This window comes from Schistocerca serialis, chromosome 3 (genome assembly GCF_023864345.2).
Source record: "Schistocerca serialis cubense isolate TAMUIC-IGC-003099 chromosome 3, iqSchSeri2.2, whole genome shotgun sequence".
Classification (NCBI taxonomy): Eukaryota; Metazoa; Arthropoda; class Insecta; order Orthoptera; family Acrididae; genus Schistocerca; species Schistocerca serialis.
The window spans coordinates 554,344,896-554,362,931 of NC_064640.1; the positions used below are offsets into that span (position 1 = coordinate 554,344,896).

Below are 18,036 nucleotides of genomic sequence, written 5' to 3' on the forward strand. Positions count from 1 at the left end.
CGTGGAGGAGTACCTTGAAACAGAAGATATCAGGCGAATGGAGTGGCCTGCCTGTTCTCCAGACCTAAACCCCATCGTGCACGTCTGGGATGCACTCGGTCGACGTATCGCTGCACGTCTTCAGACCCCTACGCACTTCAGGAGCTCCGACAGGCAGTGGTGCAAGAATGGAAGGCTATACCCCAGCAGCTGCTCGGCCACCTGATCCAGCGTATGCCAACCCGTTGTGCGGCCTGTGTACGTGTGCATGGTGATCATATCCCATATTGATGTCGGGGTACATGCGCAGGAGACAGTGACGTTTTGTAGCACATGTGTTTCTGGACGGTTTTCTCAACTTATCACCAATACCGTGGACTTACAGATCTGTGTCGTGTGTGTTCCCTATCTGCCTATGCTATTAGCGCCAGTTTTGTGTAGTGCCACGTTGTGTGGCACCACACTCTGCAATTATCCTTAATTTATGAGCATGAGTGTATATCTGCCCCCAATTTCCAACTGGAGAATCCTTGCACCAGCTACAGCTTAGTCAAATAGTAGTTTACCATTTGTCTGAGGACAAAGAGGGCCCACCATGCAATTCAGGCTAAACTGTAGTAATCGTACACCTTGAAAAAAACAAAAAACTGTTATGCCACAATGTAGAAATGTTCATCTATACTTCATCCATGGATTTTACAACTTCAGAAATGACTCTCACTCAGGATCTGCGAATTCTAGATGAATTTTTTAATGGATGGCGACTCAAAGTAAACAGAAATAAAACTGAATCCTCCACCTTCCATCTGAGTAATAGGCATGCTCGCTATAAACCGCAAATTTATTGTATAACCCATTCCCAAAATATCTCGGCGTGACCTTGGATCGTTCGCTAACATATAGAAAACACCTAACTGAAACAGCTTTAAAAATGAGAACCAGAAACAGTATATTACACAAATTCTCCGGAACAAGCTGGGGAGCTAAGGCATCAGTACTCAAAACAACTGCCCTCTCACTTGTATACTCTGTTTGGGGAATATTGCAGCCCAGTATGGCTGAACAGCGCTCATACAGCCATGGTAGACACGCAGCTGAATGTAGCCATGAGAAGCGTATCCGGGACAATACAATCCACACCCACAGAATGGCTACCTGTTCTGTCTAATATTGCACCACCGAAGTTACGACGTCAAGCAGCGTTGAAAAGGGAATTGGAGAAATGCTCCAAGAATCCCGAGTTACCGCTACACCAGGACTGTGATGCCACTCAAAGGCAACGTCTTAAGCCCAGGAAACCCTCCTGGAGACTTGGAAAAAGGCTTACTTCTGAAGGATTCCAACCAGAAACAGCATGGCGGGAAGAATAGTTCGCAGCCAATCCCGATTCTGCAGGTCTCATTGCTGATCCTACACGAGTCCCTCCTGGATTCCACTTACCTAGGAGGTCGTGGACCACCCTAAATCGCATACGCACCAAGCACGGAAGATGCCAGGACTTGAAGCATAAGTGGGGAATCGCTGAAAGTTCGAAGTGTGACTGCGGACACCAACGACAAACAATACACCACATAGTCACAGAGTGTCCCCTACGGAAACATGCTGGAACTCTGACCAGCATACATGAGGTCTCCGAGGAAGCAATCTCCTGGCTGGATACTTTAGATATTAACCTATAGTTTTTATTACAACTTGAAGCTCTGTTTGTCAATATTACTGTTTATAAAAACCACATTTTCTCTTTTAGATGTAACTCATCCTAGTGTTTTTATCCATATGTATATTATTGATTTATCGATCTAATCTAAGACTTTTATTACCATAAATGAGTGTAATCTATTTTATTTGTAGTATATGCATATTGTGTTACCAGTAACATCATTGCTGTTCAATTCAAGTAATGTATCCTTGATGCCAAACGAAATAATAATTATAAAAAAAAAATCTATGGAGACAAATGCGTCAACTAAAAGAAGAAATACCATTTACTGAGCTATGAGGACGTTCAATAAGTAATGCAACACTTTTTTCTGAAAGCAGGTTGGTTTTATTCAGGATTCCAATACACCATATTATTCCTCACTCTTCTGGCTAAGCCGGCCGCGGTGGTCTAGCGGCTCTAGGCGCTCAGTCCGGAACCGCGGGACTGCTACGGTCGCAGGTTCGAATCCTGCCTCGGGCATGGATGTGTGTGACGTCCTTAGGTTAGTTAGGTTTAAGTAGTTCTAAGTTCTAGGGGACTGATGACCACAGATGTTAAGTCCCATAGTGCTCAGAGCCATTTTGGCCTTCTGGCTACAAAATCCAATTTTTCAACATAATCTCCTTTCAATGCGACAGCCTCACGCCACTTTACTGGGAGGGCCTGTATGCGCGCGTGGTACCACTCTACTGGTCTACATTGGAGCCAACGTCCTGCTGCATCTGATGCATCAACAGTCTCTCCGTCATCCATGTACGTCTTCCGGTGGAGTCCACCCTTCATTGGACTACACCGATGGACGTCAGAAGGTGCGAAATCCGGGCTGTAGGGGGAATGACGAAGAGGAGTCCAATGAAGTTTTGTAAGCTCCTTTCGGATGAGCGGACTTGTGTGAAGCCCTGCATTGTTATGGAGAAGGAAAATTCGTTTGCGTTTTTCTGGCGACGAACACGTTGGAGACTTTTGTTCAGTATTGATCGTTGCACCACGAGGGCGGACATCAAACAGAATAACCTTTTCAGAGCCCCAGCAAACCATCGCCATGACTTTACCGGCTGAGGTGCCGCCTTTGAATTTGAGGGTCCGCCTTTGAACTTTTTCGTCGGAGGGGAGGTGGTGTGGCGCCACTCTTTGGATTGCCGTTTTGTTTCCGGTTCGAAGCGGTGAACCCATTTTTCATCGCCTGTGACAATGTTCAACAAAAAATTGTCACAATCAGCTTCCTAAATGGGAAGCAATTCCACATAGATGGTCCTTCGTTGCTCCTTATGGTGTTCTGTTAGGTAGCGAGGAACCAAGCGAGCACACACATTTGAGTACCCCAACGAGTGTGTCATCGCTACCAACAGAGACGTCCAGTTGAGCTGCCAGGTATCTGACTGTGATCCGTCGATCACATCGAATGAGAATGTCGGCACTTCCCAACATCGCAGGAGTCACACCTGTGAGCAACCGGCCGACACTCATGAGATTGGACAGGTTTGCCAACCTTGTTACGGCGACGATGAACGCTTCTCCCAACGACTCACCGTACTTTTTTTCACCACCAGGTCTCCGTAGACATTGTGCAAGCACCTATGAATATCTAAGAGGTTTTGGTTTTCCACCAAAAGAAACAGTGGCAGCTCTCTGCTTCAATCGTAGCTCCGTTACAGACGCCATTTTGATGTCTACGTATAGGCCACCACAAATCGGAACTTCATGAAACCATAGGGGCTGAAGCGGGAATATCCAGCTAGTCACACAACAAATTTCGCATTGTTTCAATTGAAATTTCGTGACCTTTTCTCCACTGCGCTTTTCCTCCATCATTACCACCCACTCTTCGTGGACACTATTTGGTGGAAGACGTGCTACTGCAGAACATATTCGGCAAAACGATCGAACTTCTGCTCTATCCCTGTATGTTGTTTCTGACGTGTAATTACGTTATCCACTACATGCTGCAATGATACTCGTGTAGCTGTTTCGTACAATTATTTATTCTGACTTTAATTAAACATTTGATTCAGTCGCCTTTGACTGGCTAATTAAGTAGCTAGCTCACACGATTCGTATCAATGAGCGCTTTCATATAGTAAACCGATGTGTTCTGTTGTTAAATTATTACAATTATTTTAAAATTAAGTGTGAAAAATCGTTACAAATTTCTTCTTGGCCCAATAACTTTCACAGTCAGACTATATATTAAAAGAATGGCCTCGCTGAACTCTCTAACTTGTTTTCATACTCTGCTGCAAGTTTTGTGGTTTGCGTTTCATATGCGAATTCGTTTTCATTTGTTGGCTGCCCTTTGTGCTACCTGCACCTGCTCACGTGACATCACGTCCTTACCTCAGCGCTTTTGACAGCTCCACGTGCGCCGCCCACAGCCGTCAGGTGCAACGCCGCACGTGCCTGACCCCTTTTGTCAGCTTCAGAGCCGCGTGCGGCCAGAGAATGCGCTGCAGCGCGCAGACTGCCGCATTCAAGCAAAACAAACCACTTCTGTCCTCTTTACTGTCTGTTGTGTCAAAAGACAGTCATATCAAAAAGGTGGCGTCCATATTCTTAATAATAATGTAAAAACATGTACTTTCGTGAAATACGCTACCTTTTAAGTGCCAGTGTAATCTATCTTCAAAAGGTATTCAACGGATAACTATCAACGCTTGAGATACAAAAACTTTTCTTCAGTTCCTATCAAATCTAGTTTTCGAAGCATGACATGGTCCAAAATTCATCGAACCAGATATATAATAAATTGGCTATTTCAGAATCTTTCGCCATCTTGAATAAATTTCTGCTGACAACCATGCTTGAAACCATTCAGAGCAGTGCAGGCCCATCGCGTATCAGAATTTGGTCGACACAAGGAGCGAGTTGATGATGTGATTAAGACACGAGACGTGTATTAGGGAGGACTCTGGTTAAAATCCATTTTCAGCCACGCAGATTTAGGCTTTCCGTGATTTCCACAAATCGCTGAAGCCAAATGCGGGGGTGTTTCCCACGAAAAACACGCAGTCGATTTCCTCCCACATTCCTTGCCCACTCTTTTTTTTTTTTTTTTTTTTTTTTTAGGCAGTTCGTGGAATGGTTCGCATGCTGACACTTGTTAATGACCCAGCACTGAAATCCGAGCAAATCTTCTGTCACGTTGAACAATTCTCTTCAGTCATCGTTGGTCCCGTTCTTGCAGGATCTTTTTCCGGCCGTGGCGATGTCGGAGATTTGATGTTTTACCGGATTCCTGATATTCGCGATACATCATGAAATGGTCGTACGAGAAAATCCCGACTTCATCGCTACCTCGGAGATGTTGTGGCCCATCGCTCGTGCGCCGATTATTACACCACGTTGAAACTCACTTAAATCTTAATAACCTGCCATTGTAGCAGCAGTAACCGATCTAACAACTGCGCCAGACACTTGTTGTCTTATGTAGGCGTTGCTGATCGCAGTGCCTTATTCTGCCTGTTAACGCATCTCTGTATTTGAATATGCACGCCTATACTATTTTCTTCGCGCTTCGGTGTATATCGTAATGCTGTTTAGAATGTAGAATGGAACCTTAGATTCGATGTTTATACACAGTTTTTAACAAATGAGGAAAAAAAAGATTGATTATGCCCTTGTACATTACATAATGTAGGCTATCTAATGCTGATGTTCACTGTTGGTTCCGTTCAGTGTACAGATATGTTATCTGTTTACAATGTAATATGTATAAGATCTGATTAGATAGTTCACACCCATAAAAATTTCCTTGTTTATATATAATATCTGTTTATGTAATTTTAGCCATTCAGAAGAATGCCAATGTACAAATATGTTATCTTATTACAGTGTAATATGTATGAGATCTTATTAGATAGTTTACACCCACAAAAATTTCATTAATTGTATATAATATCTGTTTATTTAATTTTAGCCACTCAAAAGAATGCCATACTAGAATTTTTCCTACAAATTTTACTTCTCTTTCCAGCCTTTAAATTAATTTAGTGGCTCCACAAAAAATGTATTTTACTGTGCGCATGTACCCTATAGAGCTTTGGTAACTTATTAACTTCATTACTATAGCGACTTTTAAAGTAATTTTTTGTTGTTTGAAACTGAGCCACGTTTTGTAAATGTTGAGCGTGTGTGCCATAAAACGTAGAGTAGTGTGTGTTCAAGCAATTTATCGAGATCATAACAGCACTCACGTAATGCACGTACCAAAATGTGGAAACTTTAAAATGTATAACAGAAGCAGACGATGAAAGGTGGCTATAATTTTGTGCCTTACAAGCACTCATCTACATACTTTGCCGTGATTTAAAACCGGAATTAGATATCATTTGGTAGGTTGTACATCGTATATAGGAATATTTAAAGAAGACTGACATTCTCACATACACCTTGGAAATATTTGTTAACGCTTATTGCATGAAAGGTGACGGATTGTCTTTATTATCAAAACGGCGTAATGAATGACTGCCTATACTAGTAGAGGTTGGAACGTCAGTGGAAATGAAACGGCAAGCGTAACCCAAGCCCTGGGTGGAAAAGCCCGCACAGATGTGTTGGTCCTCCTTGACACAGGAAGAAGCCAAGACGGAAGGGACGGTCGGGACACCTGAGCGCTGAAGCACCATACAGCGGCGGCTGGCCAGTACTGTAGGGGGGCCGGAAGGATAACCGGATAATACTTCGGAAACTCTGAAAATCTTGGACGCAGCAGAGAGGAATGAGGAAGCGTTACCTCGGAAATCGCAGGCTGGGTTATTTCTGAGGATTTCTACTCTGAGAAGCGTACCATTGTATGAGCATCGGTATTTCCTCGCAAACTTTCCGTGCTGGACGACAAAAGACTAAAATATGGTTGGTCGGCATTTGGAAGAATCTGTAAAGAGGGAGAATATTCCGTGATTTCGTGAATATGATTCGCCTTCTGAGAAACGAGGGAGGGGAGCCGAGCTTTGCAGGGAAGCCGTTTTGAGCGCCCGAGTTTGACGGTCGCTCAGTATCAGCTTTTGTTGGTCTTTGCTCTCAGGAGATTTTATAGTAGGAACGGTTAGGCACTGTACTGTTGTAACTTATACGATTTTGGACTTCGCCTCCGGGTAGGGAGTCGTCGTTGAGTACTTAGCGTTCAATGTTTGAGAGCACTTCTTCTCCCGATACTCACGTTGAGACGTTACCTGAACTTCGTCCTTGTGGCTGGGAGTTCGCTTTTCTCGTCTGTAGAACACAGAGTGGAGAAGACAGTATTCGATTATACTAGTCAGCGGACTGTCTTATGCTTCCTAGTGTTTGAATGAGGGTTTTTTTTATATACATTTTGTGACTGGAGTTCTTCCGTCGCCGCAGACGTGTACGAGAACCATCACTCCGATGCACCGGATGCAGTACATACGGTGATATTGCTAATTGCTTTGGCTTGTTAGGGTTATAAAGCTAAACAGCTGTGATCACGTAAATTTTATTTCCACTGAGGTTGCACACCACTTTTAGATGATCTTTGAAAGTAGTGTCATCTAGTGTTTGGTACGTAGATGATGTCAGTCCTCTCGCGTTATTTATATTAGATCGCGTAGCCATAAAAAGGGGCAGATTTGGGCAATTGTTCAATCGTATTAGTTAGGAAATTAATTTGTATCTCTTTATGTGCATAGGACATTGCTATATAAACATTTGTAATATAAAGGGGTTTTAATCTACAATAAATGTATAAGCAGAAACAACATCTATCATTTAGTAGTTACTAAATCACTCATTTATGTTTATGTTGTAATTTATATGTTAAAGAGCAAGAACGAGGAGATAATATCACCATTAAGAGATCCTAAGATCTGCTTCAGGGGGCAGTCTTACAGGGCCAAATCTTCATTTTCGCGTTCAATATTTTCCGTTGCGCACATTCATTTTACACCCGCCTGGAGTAGCATTTTGGAACGAACAGAGCGAGGTGGCCTGGACTCGCATGCAGAAGGTCGACGGTTCCAACCCGCGTCCGGCTATAAGCTGATTTAGGTATTCCATGATTTTAGTAAATGGCTCCAGGAAAATGCCGTGATGGTTCCTTTGAAAGGGCGTAGCCGATTCCCTTCCCCATCCTTGACACAATCCGAACTTGTGCTCCGTCTCTAATGACCTCAATGTCGACGGGACGTTAAACCCAATCTTCCACCATTCCTTCACAAATAAACGACGAGTTAGTTGTACGGGAATATACACCACGGAAATTTTCGCCTCGTTTTATGTTTTTGAACTTCAACGTCATTTCATGTACGTTTCTGTGAAGGTCAGAAAGAAAGAGAAAAAACAAAACTCTCGTAAATACACCGAATTACGAACGAATAATTTTTTGTTTGCTTAGTGGACAAAATTAATAACAGTTACAATATGAGACCCAACAGGAAAGAAATAAAATGAATAAGATCCATCTGAAGACGGATTTGTAATAAGTATGAAACCGATGAAGGTTTGATTTAAGTAAACTTTTGTAAGTCATAGTTGGGGCTGTTTGCTGTTTTAAATTATAAGCTTTATAAAGCCCTTTGTGAGAGTCGATTCACGTTGTTAGTGGTTTCGCTTTCCGACCAGCATACTGGAAACCAATTCCTCTTGGCGGCCACGCAGAAGTCACCACACACAGTACTGCAGACTTGAGAGTTATGCATCGGCAAGCATTTTGCGCAAGCATGCGCAAATCGTCCTCGCCCCAAGCAACTGAAGCATGCTTGCACAAATTATATAATCAATATGACCAGTTCTGACGACACGATCGCTTCTTTAGCTCTTGTGAGGGTGGGGGAAAAAGAAGAGTAAACGTGTTGTCTGGTCTAACAAAATATTTCTTCTCTCATAGCCTTACTCAGTAAAATGAAAGCACATCTGCGTGACTGGCAGAAAAAGCTAAGGATTGTGTAAAGACCTATTTGAACGTTTTGCCACTCCCTTCATTGAAAGACAAGATACTGCTATGAGAGAGTCTATAACACTACGCCAGTTACGTGGGCTTTCCGACCGTGGTGTTTCCGACCCTTTTGTGGGTGCCTCAGGTACCATGAGACTACCAACCAATTAGTTTTGTATCATGAGTTTCCCGACCAGAGCCTCCTCCACTTTTGATTTTTTTTTTTATTTACGCCAGTCCTTCAGCAGCGGATGTGTTATCACCGTCAATCAGGCAGTGCCCTCGCCGACAGCCTTCGTTTCCATATAGTTTCGTATGCCTAAGCTACTGGGAGCACCCAGTCAACACGCATTTAGAAAATATCGTTCTTGGGAAAAACAACTAGCTCTCTACTCACACGAAATGTTGAGTGCTATTGACAAGATATTTCAAGCTGATTCCGTATTTCTGGATTTCCGGAAGGCTTTGACACTGTACCACCCTAGCAGCTTGTAGCGAAATTTCGTGCTGATGGGATATCGTCTCAGTTATGTGACTAGATTCGTGATTTCCTGTCAGAGAAGTAAATTCAACTAAATACCTAGGAATTACTATTACGAACAACTTAACTTGGAAGGAACAAATGTTGTGGTTCAAAATGGTTCAAATGGCTCTGAGCACTATGGGACTTAACATCTGTGGTCATCAGTCCCCTAGAACTTAGAACTACTTAAACATAACTAACCTAAGGACATCACACACATCCATGCCCGAGGCAGGATTCGAACCTGCGACCGTAGCAGTCGCACGGTTCCGGACTGAGCGCCTAGAACCGCGAGACCACCGCGGCCGGCAACAAATATTGTGGGGAAGGCTAACCAAAGATTGCGTTTTATTTGCAGGACACTTAGAAAATGCAACAGATCAACTAAGGAGACTGCCTACACTACGCTTGTCCGTCCTCTTTTTAAATACTGCTGCGCGCTGTGGAATCCTTAGCAGATTGGGGGAGGACATCGAAAAAGTTCAGAGAAGGGCAGCACGTTTTGTATTATCGCGGAATAGGGGAGAGAGTGTAACTCAAATGATATAGGATTTTGGATGGACATCATTAAAACAAAGGCGTTTTTCGTTGCGGAGGAATCTTCTCACGAAATTCCAAGCACCAACTTTCTCCTGTGAATGCGAAAAATTTTGTTGACGCAGAGCTACATAGGGAGAAACGATCACCACGATAAAATAAGGGAAATCGGAGCTCGTAAGGAAAGATATAGGTGTTCGTTCTTTCCGTGCGCTATACGCGATTGGAATAATAGAGAATTGTGAAGGTGGTTCGATGACCCCTCTGCCAATCACTTAAATGTGATTTTCAGAGTATCCATGTAGATGTAGACATATAGATGTAGATACTTGAGTTTTACACAATGTGAGTTACAACAACGAAAGAGAATCCTGTCTTCTCTAGGATGGTCCTCGCCACCGGGTACATAGAAAATGTAAAGAGTAGACGACTTGGTTGCTCGTGAATACCGTACAGAGTAAGCAACGAGGCCGTTTAAAATTGAAAATGGCAGAATCATGGCTAAAGAGAAACTTTCTTGCCAACTTGACGAAGCAGATGTGCAGATTAAGAAACGAATGCGTAAGTGCAGGAAAAAGAGTCTACCAAGAAAAAGACAGTACCTATTTTCCAGATTTTTAAAATAGGACTTTCGATATCTGGAAGAGAAAGGTTTAGGTTTCGTCGCAAATATATCAGATTACCAGAACTCCGAGACTGCAACGTGTGAAGAAAGAAGGAAGCTGTTGAGATGACTCAGAACCCTGGCATTAGTTCAGAGATTCAACTGAGCGAAGATATTTTGACATTAACTGAAGGTGATAGTTTATTGAAAACTGACGATGGGCCTTTTTCCTATCAAAAGAAGCAAAGAAAATACTGTGTGAAAATCGAACTGTTCTTATGGAAACATTTCAAACAACTGTACACCATACACGTTGACTTCAGAAGCACAGAAGAAGAGAGGAAGGTATTTTCTGTTTTATTTGCTTTGCTCCCACACAAAAGTCAAAATACGTATGAAATACTTTTTTTTCTACATTTAAAAATAAGATACCTGGGTAGTCACCGAAAACTGCAGAGCTAGACTTTGAGATAAATACAGTTAAAAATTCTGAAAACAGTGTTCTCAGTAACATCCCTTCCCAGTTGCAATTTTCACTTCATCCAACAAAATACAACAACTGAAATGAACCGAGAAATACAGGGGTAGAGCGTAAGTACGATCGTTTTGCCGAATATGTTCTGCAGTAGTACATCTTCCACCAAACAGTGTTGACGAAGGCCGGCCGAAGTGGCCGTGCGGTTAAAGGCGCTGCAGTCTGGAACCGCAAGACCTCTACGGTCGCAGGTTCGAATCCTGCCTCGGGCATGGATGTTTGTGATGTCCTTAGGTTAGTTAGGTTTAACTAGTTCTAAGTTCTAGGGGACTAATGACCTCAGCAGTTGAGTCCCATAGTGCTCAGAGCCATTTGAACCAGTGTTGACTAAGCGTGGATGGTAATGATGGAGGAAAAGCGCAATGAAGAAAAGGTCACGAAATTTGCAGACTATATGCTCAATCAATGGATGCAAATTATAGTATACCAACTGAAATGTGAAATGTTCTTAACCAGCGGCACAGGACGACGGATGCTGTCGAAGGTTGGCATTGAACATTGACTCCTCAATAAGTCAAAATCATATGAACGTATGCTTTGTGATAAATAAGCTGAAGCAGTAAATGTTATATTTGAAATAAAAAAAGATTCCATTGGCATTCCTCTTCGAAAAAGAAGAAAAATATACATAGATATTTACAAAATGTTAAGACATTATGATGATATATAACGACTCGTGAGATTTAAGAATGTGTCTAAAATCTTTGGCTTTCTTACAAGTGAGAACGTAAAATTCATGAAATAAGGCAAGAAGTTTAATCATTTGCTGCGGTAATGTCGTAGAAAGAAAAAATGTACAAATAAAATAAAAAGGTAAAAATAAGAAATTAAAAGAACATTTAAAGACGCCTATGTACGGCAGAGGCTCCCCCACGGTGGCGGCTTTCTTTGACGGTCGGAGAACATACGGCTAAAATAACGTCGTCGCAAACACCACGTTGACATCACGGGTCGCAAAGCCCACTGTCGGAAGCCCACGACATCCGGTACGCCAGCCTTCCTCAGTACAGGCAACTTAATTTCTGCCTCATGTTTCTGTGAAGTCATATGTGGCTGTAAAAGACTGCTTAAACATATGTTCGTAATCTAAAGTGAAATGGTATTATGTACTGACACGTGTAATAAAGGCCATAACTGCAACAATTATGTACATCTATCACAAGGAATTAGGAAAGGAAACAATACATACACAGTGAAATAGAATAAAGTAACACTGCAGACAACACTGGCTACCCCACACAGTACTTCTGGCTAGCTAACGTTGGATGCAACTAAAAACAAATAGCTACCGCCCAAAGCCTTCCTATTTCCGCCGAATTCTACCTCCTCAATAGCAGGGAGCTGATCGCCCAACCATAACACGCTGTGTATAATGTGTGTCAGGAGAAATAGTGAATATATAAGGATTTAGTAGTATAGACTAAATCGAATAAAAGGTTCCATATCACGTGTGTCCAATTTTTATTGGTTACCAGGATACGGCAGTTAGAATCTAACCCAAACAAACACTCACAGAATGTCAGCTTTAGATATGTAACCCGACGATTGGATGTGCAGGGAACCCTCGTGCTTCAATAACATATTCATTTTTGTAATTAAAGGAACCTTTTCCATTAATCTGAGAAGCAGTTTTTCAGGGAAATCACGGTAACGGTACTTGTAAAACGATGTGGTAACATAACCGGCCCAATCCATGACTGTCTATCGTACCACATCACATATTTACACATAAGTATTCTCAAAAATGTGTCTCTACAAAAATATGTGGTTTTTTTTGGACTACCGATGCGGTTTACAAGAGTTATTGATACTGTTACGAATCCCCCTCCCCCTTCCATGTAAGTAGACGCAAGCGTGTAGGTTGCATGCCTCTTTCTCAACATGTGGCTGCGAGTGATTCTGTTCTCAACCATATTTACATTGGGTGCCTCTACTTCCGTGTGGGGCAAAATACAGCTTAGTCGCATACGCACCGTTACGTGGCCATCTCCAACTAGCCGACGACAAAATTCCAATCGTCTACCTTCCTCCCCTATTCGAAGGATCGCAGTAATAATAATAATAATTTCGTGTCGCTCATTGGCCTGGTGCAAGTCTTTGAGTTGGACGCCACTTCGGCAACTTGCTTGTTCTTAACCTACCCCAGTTACCAACCGGAGAAAGGGGACCTACAGATTAACGTGGAATCTGAAACACGTGTCGTTTCTGGTGACTCGTCACATCGGTGAGAAGTGAAGGCTAGGTTAAAATGCAGACTGAAAACTCCAAGGTTCGACCGGGAATCGATCCCGCGACCTCTTGGTTTCTAGTCAAGCACTTAACAGCTTTTTGCCATTGTGTTCGTCATTGTTCTCGTCATTTCGTCTGGGCGAACGTCAGAGGCGACCCCTTGAAGTTAATCGTTAAATATTTCACTGTTATTATTATTACACAGGGCATCCAGCCTACTGACAGAAAACGCCTAGCTAACGTGTTGCCATCTGGAACGCTTCATGATTTAGCGTGTCATCCTTGCCCAGGGACCATGTTAATCTTCTCTGTATCGTTCCAATTTTAGTATTTGCATCGCCGAAGCGTGTACGTCCGCTAGACCACCGGGCCCATCTAATCCTCTATCAATGCATACATAATGTCCGCCGTACTCTTGTATGTGGAACACCGACCTGTAGAAATGCTGCGTGTGCTTGTTGAAGGAGAACGCTCTATAGTGAACGCACGTTAATGTCTCGGCCGCCAAATTTGCCTGACCTGAATCCGATGGGACAACTGTGGGATGAAATCGGGCGTCAGCTTTGCGTCCACAAAGCATCGGCCCGTAATTTATGGGAATCGCGTGACCTGACCGTAGACATCCGGTGCCACATTCCTCCGGAAGCTTGTCAAGGGCTTGACGAATCCACGCTACGCAGAATCGTAGTTGTACTGCGTGCCAAAGATGGAACAACACACTATTTAGCAGATGGTCATAGTGCTGTGGCTCATCAGTGTATATCGCACAACGATGTTTCTCACTATTCTCAGGACTTGCATAGTTGCTTTTATCTGAATCTTCTTTATCAGTACTATTTTGGCCACATGAAATCGGTACGTAAAGTCTCCTCTATATAAGAGGTGCCGACGGCTGTGGCCGAGCGGTTCTAGGCGCTTCGGGCCGGAACCGCGCTGCTGCCACGGTCGCAGGTTCGAATCCTGCCTCAGGTTTGGATGTGTGTGATGTCCTTAGGTTAGTTAGGTTTAAGTTGTTCTAAGTCTAGGGAACTGATGACCTCAGATGTTAAGTCCCATAGTGCTCAGAGCCATTTGAACCATTTCTTTTTTTTTTTTTTTTTTGTATTGGAGGTAAAAGGGTAACTTAATTCTCGGTGCAGTTCAACAAAATGCGAAGTGTCTGCTATAGTGAACGGTGTAAACTCTTCAGTCTATCAAGATGAATCGAAGGTTCATTTTAAAGTTACGACGTGAGTATATTGTCCTTTACGGCAAGATGGCTCATCAGTACGGGAAATTGCTCTCCCAGTTGTGGGTCCCCAGAGCAAAGTCCTGCGAATATTCAACCGCTATTGCGAGAAACAAAATACTGAAGGTCTGCCTCGTAGTGGTACCTGTGGGCACTAACTTGTTGGCACAAAAAACGTAGTTGTGATTTAAAAAAAAGAAAACAAAGTTAATGCGGGTGTCTTGGTGATGAATAACTTTGCATGAAAATGATTTTTCTTGTTCCATGAGTCCGTCGCCACTGTTCGCGCACTGAAATAGGATTACAAATATTTTTAAAGAGAAAGAAGTTCAAACTGAACGTAAACTGTTGTACCTTGCTTAAAAAAAACTTCGTTTTATACGACCTGGCTTTCGGGTTGTAAGCCCATTTCGCAATAAACAACAGTAATGAAAAGTGGACTTACAATCAAACGCAAAAACTAGATCGTACCAGAGTAAAGTTTTGCGAACTGAGGCAAAATAAGTTTTCGTTTGCTTTAAACAATATATAATTTTTTTACCAAGAATCCACAGTTGAATCAATTAAAATGAGTCAAAAGTAATTTGAGGTGAGAAAGTTAATCGTCTCAACGTACACGGGGTGACGCCTAACTCTACCGATATTTTCAGTAATCTGTCTGTTGCTGCAGTGTTGTTTCAAATATAGTTTCTCTAGCATACGTTGTTTGCGGCTGTGTGACTGTTTTGTAGTGTTCCAGTTTTGTAGTTATTGAGAGACATTTTTTGTTATATGTGTTCTTGGTAGCATGATGTATTTTAATCAGTTCGTTTATTTTACTCTGCCATGATGGATCCTTATTCAGGTTGTGTGTTATTATTTCTCCCAATACTTAAAATTTTCAGCAGTTTTTATGTTGTGTCCTCCAATTCTAATTTTTCTGCCAGTGACGTTCCGTTAGTATTATTTCTGTTTTTCAAACCATATTTTAAAGCCAATACTCCGGGCTATTTTCTGTAATGATTGTATTTGTTGTTTGGTTTCTTGAATGTTGTGGGCGAGAAGAGCGAAATTATCACCAAGTCCTAAACAGTTCAACTTTATGTCGTATTTTTGTATTTCAACCTTAATGTTCTTTGGATTGTTATTGTACCACTCCCTCATTATATATTTAAGTGCACAATTAAAAAGAAGTGGTGATAGGCCGCTCGCTGCCTTAAACCGGTTTTTATTGAGAATGGTCCAGAAAGTTCCTGTTGCTAGTTTCGAATTTGTATTTGTTAAGGTAAATTCTATCAGTTTAATACAATTTTAGGTGGAGTCCAAATGTCCGCAGCTCGTGGTCGTGTGGTAGCGTTCTCGCTTCCCGCGCCCAGGTTCCCGGGTTCGATTCCCGGCGGGATTAGGGATTTTCTCTGCCTCGTGATGACTGGGTGTTGTGTGATGTCCTTAGGTTGGTTAGGTTTAAGTAGTTCTAGGGGACTGATGACCATAGACGTCAAGTCCCATAGTGCTCAGAGCCATTTGAACCATCGTTTTGAAGTCCAAATGTCTCAAAATTTTTAGCAGTGATGGTCTATGTATAGAGTCATATGCTTCCTTAAAATGTGTAAATGTAATTGAGAGAAGTTTGTTTCGTTTGCGGTAATAAGCCATGATTAGTTTCAGAGTAATTATTTGTTTGGTCAGCAGCCTCCTTAATATTCCCCCAGGTCCTTATCCAATTGTTCTTTGATCCTATTGTGTAAAACATTGGAAAAAATCTTGTAGGTTCAGTCAAAGTGCGAGATACCTCTATAGTTGTCTGGATGTCTTTTGTCTCCTTTCTCATGAAGTGGGTTAATTATAGCTGAGGTCCATTCTTCTGGAAATTTTTTGTTGCCCAATTTTTTGTAAAATAATATGTGAAGATGTCTGACTTGTTTTACCTGCACACTTCCACATTTCTGCAAACACTTGATTTACACCACATACTTTGTAGTTTCTCATTTCTTTAAGTGCAGTTTGTATTCCTTGTACTGTAGGTGGGTTTATTTTTTCTGGTTTGGTTTTTACAGGGGTACTTGTGTCTATTGTTAAAAGCTTTCCAGGTTAATCACAATTCAGGAGCTTGTTGAATGCTTCCGGCATCATTTCTACGTTTTCCTTGTTATTGTGGCCTATTCTTCCACCTTTATTTCTCAGCCTGTTGTATTAATCACATAAGATATGAAAAACTATAAAATTGCTACTGAGGGGGCTGTTAAGCGACTATCTTTTGTTACGCGACCATTTTTCTGAAACTCTCCTATAACTGATTTAAAGGCAAAATTAAAGAGACAAATCAAAAATGGAATAATTAATCCTTACAGATAAATGACATATGTGTCTGTACCAGTGTTTGTCAGTACTTAACTAACGTAGATTAATTTTACATACTGAACTGCGTGTTCACGTAAATAAGAAACCTTTATGAAAGCACCTTGCATGGGGCTGTGAGCGAGAAGAGTGCAGCAGGCTCATAATAGCTGACTGGGGACCGGCCATGGAGAGTTCTTTGAAGAGACTCTGACACCGGCAAAAGCCGAACGCCAGTTCAGACTGGCCCGTGCTTTGAGGAAGCCGTCCATCAGCACCGGACCCTAAAATCCGCAAAATACACTCCTGGAAATTGAAATAAGAACACCGTGAATTCATTGTCCCAGGAAGGGGAAACTTTATTGACACATTCCTGGGGTCAGATACATCACACGATCACACTGACAGAACCACAGGCACATAGACACAGGCAACAGAGCATGCACAATGTCGGCACTAGTACAGTGTATATCCACCTTTCGCAGCAATGCAGGCTGCTATTCTCCCATGGAGACGATCGTAGAGATGCTGGATGTAGTCCTGTGGAACGGCTTGCCATGCCATTTCCACCTGGCGCCTCAGTTGGACCAGCGTTCGTGCTGGACGTGCAGACCGCGTGAGACGACGCTTCATCCAGTCCCAAACATGCTCAATGGGGGACAGATCCGGAGATCTTGCTGGCCAGGGTAGTTGACTTACACCTTCTAGAGCACGTTGGGTAGCACGGGATACATGTCTACGTGCATTGTCCTGTTGGAACAGCAAGTTCCCTTACCGGTCTAGGAATGGTAGAACGATGGATTCGATGACGGTTTGGATGTACCGTGCACTATTCAGTGTCCCCTCGACGATCACCAGTGGTGTACGGCCAGTGTAGGAGATCGCTCCCCACACCATGATGCCGGGTGTTGGCCCTGTGTGCCTCGATCGTATGCAGTCCTGATTGTGGCGCTCACCTGCACGGCGCCAAACACGCATACGACCATCATTGGCACCAAGGCAGAAGCGACTCTCATCGCTGAAGACGACACGTCTCCATTCGTCCCTCCATTCACGCCTGTCGCGACACCACTGGAGGCGGGCTGCACGATGTTGGGGCGTGAGCGGAAGACGGCCTAACGGTGTGCGGGACCGTAGCCCAGCTTCATGGAGACGGTTGCGAATGGTCCTCGCCGATACCCCAGGAGCAACAGTGTCCCTAATTTGCTGGGAAGTGGCGGTGCGGTCCCCTACGGCACTGCGTAGGATCCTACGGTCTTGGCGTGCATCCGTGCGTCGCTGCGGTCCGGTCCCAGGTCGACGGGCACGTGCACCTTCCGCCGACCACTGGCGACAACATCGATGTACTGTGGAGACCTCACGCCCCATGTGTTGAGCAATTCGGCGGTACGTCCACCCGGCCTCCCGCATGCCCACTATACGCCCTCGCTCAAAGTCCGTCAACTGCACATACGGTTCACGTCCACGCTGTCGCGGCATGCTCCCAGTGTTAAAGAC

General features: G+C 43.1%; 1 non-coding gene across 1 annotated transcript; it reads right to left on the bottom strand.

Annotated features, from left to right (window-relative positions):
* Window positions 1–13,240: 13,240 nt before the first annotated feature.
* Window positions 13,241–13,345, bottom strand: LOC126472264 (U6 spliceosomal RNA). The gene has a single exon (XR_007586391.1). It is a non-coding gene; the product is annotated as a U6 spliceosomal RNA (small nuclear RNA).
* Between the last annotated feature and the right edge of the window lie 4,691 nt (window positions 13,346–18,036).